Source organism: Condylura cristata, unplaced genomic scaffold (assembly GCF_000260355.1).
Source record: "Condylura cristata isolate star-nosed mole 26May11 unplaced genomic scaffold, ConCri1.0 scaffold00027, whole genome shotgun sequence".
Lineage (NCBI taxonomy): Eukaryota > Metazoa > Chordata > Mammalia > Eulipotyphla > Talpidae > Condylura > Condylura cristata.
In genome coordinates, this window is record NW_004567128.1 from 28,790,592 (window position 1) to 28,794,041 (window position 3,450).

The following is a 3,450-nucleotide window of genomic DNA, read 5'->3' on the forward strand; positions in this document are numbered from 1 at the left end:
ATGGCGGCGTATTAGATAGTCTCGTACGGGAGAGTCTGGCTGAGTGGGGAGCCGCAAATGGCGGCGCATTAGATAGTCTTGTGTGGGAGAGTCCCGCTGAGTGGGGAGCCTCAAATGGCAGCATATTAGATAGTCTTGTATGGGAGAGTCCGGTTGAGTGGGGAGCTGAAAATGGCGGCGTATTAGTCTCATGTGGGAGAGTCCGGCTGAGTGGGGAGCGGCAAATGGCGGCGTATTAGATAGTCTCGTACGGGAGAGTCCGGTTGCCAAACTAAATTTCTAGGAAAGTCATAATATTTTTTTTTTTTGAATCATTGAATATCCTTTATCTGCCAAATTGGCTTTGACAAAATAATTTGAATGTGATTTTATGTGGTAGTGTAGGAAAACAGGTGGTTATGAATTTAAGACTTATTTTGGAATGTGGAAAATAATTTAACAATCAGCAATTGTAAATTGTCCTCTGTACAATTCACTATATAGATCGTGGAAATTTTCTGATATAGTATCTGCACCCCCACACTCCACCGCTTTCACTTGCCCAGGGTTAACCATGGTTGAAAAATCCCACTTACAGTAAGATATTTAAGAGAGCCCAATTACATAACTTTTTATTACAGAACATAAAAATTGTTCTATTTTATTAATAATTAATGGTAACCTCTTACTGTGTCTAATTTACAAATTGAACTTTTCAAAGTATGTATGTTTAGAAAAAAACAATAGTATGTATAGAGTTCAGAACTATCTGTAATTTCAGGAGCCTGCTGGTGGGGGGGGGTTGCAACTTGTCCCTTGTGGATAAAGAGGGACTAGTAATTCTTTTTTATGACATTCTCTGATTCATGATTTGATTTTCTATTTTCAGTGTGAAAGATGAGTGCACGAGCAAGATCAAGATCAAGATCTAAAGGAAAAGATCGTCGTAGAGAGTCTTCTGCAGAGGCACCTGCTGTTGTGAGTGCTGTACCATCTTACTTCCATTGGCAAAAATTAACATTTCTGAAAAAAAAAATGAAAATGTTGTTGAACCAAGGTAGATAAGCTGTATAAAGAGCTACCCTGCTGAAAAACAGGTGGAAAATGAACCTCAGAAATGAGATACTGAGCAAAGAAACTTAGGTCGTGGTATTGCCTAGACATGTATTTTGATATGTACCTAGAAGTCATCTCATTGACTCCCTTATTGTGCTTGTTATTAAACAAATAACACATAGCCCAGAAAATTTCGACATTGGTTTTGGAATTAATTGTTGGCCTATAACTTGTTTTTTAGAATATTTTCTATATAGGAGGGGTAACTTTATTAAATACACTACTTACAGATAAGAGTATAGGAAAAAGTCTTGTCAGATTTGTGATTAGGTGGTGATACTACCTGCCTGTGGTATGCATATTTATCTTTCTAGCATCAGAGTATTAAATGTAGTACCTTTTACTTACAGGCCTCTCCCTCCAAGCGAGCAGGTAGAAGAACTCAACAAGCGAGACTTGCAGTTGTGCTACCAAATATTAAGATTGAAGAAGAGAACAAAGGAGCAACTGCTGTGCAAGGTGATCAGGGTACGAAAGAACATTTTGTGTTTTATTTCTGATGTAGCCTTAGTAACAGGAGTAAATAAAATTTTGAAAATAAGCTGGAAACCTAGTGAGTGGTAAGGGAATGGTAGGGTTTGTTATCTCTTTGATAAGTTTTTCCTTTTCCAGCATTTTGCCCACTTGTATTTTAAATGACGTGGCATGCTTGACAAAGTCCTTGTCAAGGCTGTATATTAACAAATCAAAGGAAACAGCATTTGGTTCAGGCAAAATTGTAGTTCATTAGTTAAATTTGATCTTAACTGGATTGTTAACTTCTGAGCTGCTTAAGTCGTTACATCAAAGATTTAAGTAAACCTAGCTATATTAAAGTTTAGCTCTTAGATTGTAATTTTTAAAAAATTTCTTGATACAGAAGATGCAGATGTGAAATTTGTTCTAGTTGCTGTTAATGTCTTTGGTATTGTTGTCTTCCTGAACCATAATGTAGTTATCACATACTCCTAAAATAACTTTAACCTAGAAAAGATTTAGAATATTTCTTTACTCCCAGAGTAATTTTATAGATGTTTAAAAACAAGGATGTTTTCTTATATAACTCCAACACAATGATAAAATTCAGGAAATTATTCTTGGTTAGTTGGCCTAGTGATATACTTTATAGTACTGTTCCCCCCCCCTCCTGATTTAGGGTCCAGTCCAAGGCCACTCATTGTCTTTAGTTATCATCTTTCTAATCTGGATCTGTTCCTCAGTTGTTGTCTTTCATGATTGACTTTTTAATTTTTTTAAATTTTTGTCTACTTACTAAATGGCAAGGTTTTTTTTTTTGGGGGGGGGGTTTACATCTTAACCTCTGTGTATATAAGCCTCACCTTCCACTAACACATCAGTGCCCTTCCCACTTTCAAGTGCACTCCCTTTAACCTTCCATCCAACTCCCCTTTCCCTTCCCATGTGGTCATCCTTGTATTTCCGTACAGTCTAAGTTATTTTGGTTGTGATTTGTTGGGCCATTAGCTTTGGTTATTGTCTTCCACATACGAGAGAAACTGTTCACTTTCTGATTTATTTTGTTTAGCATAAATGATCAACATTTTTTGGAATCCAAAACAGTTGTTTTGTCTGTGTTCCCAAGTTTAGATTTGTCACAAATTACTATTTTTAGAAGCTTTTTTTTCTCATTTATTACTGGGGCTTACTAAGTGGCAGATAATAAACTAGACCTTAAACACATAAATAGGATAGTGATTTCTGTCTTGAACATACAATCTTGTCAGAGAAATTAACGTAAGCAGTTGCCCTAATGAGATCAGTGTAATAGTAGACATATATCTGGCTTACAAAGGTGAATGACAACTTAATTTTTTAATCATTTTAGAAAAGAAATACTATGTAAAGGAGGTAATAGATAAGAAACAACTTTATTTTCTAGCAGAAAACTGTTAATGCTCAGTGTATTCTTTAAGTATCACTACTACAATACTAATCGACAGAGCTTTTATATTAACATTAAGTTATGATGTACTGCTTAGATTAGTAACTCTTTATATAAGGTCCTGGGATGGAAGGTGACGGACAGAAGGTGGAGCTGAAGAAGACCGAGGTGGAGATGAAGAAGACCAAAGGGCAGATGAAAAAGACCAAGGAGATGAAGAAGACCAAGGAGGGGATGAAGAAGACCAAGGAGGAGATGAAGGAGCCTGAGGAGGAGATGAAGGAGCCTGAGGAGGAGATGAAGGAGCCTGAGGAGGAGATGAAGGAGCCTGAGGAAGAGATGAAGGAGCCTGAAGGGGAGATGAAGGAGCCTGAGCAGATTAAGGAGCCTGAAATGAAAGAGCCTGAGGAAGAGATGAAGGAGCCCGAGGAGGAGATGAAGGAGCCCGAGGAGGAGATGAAGGAGCCCGAGGA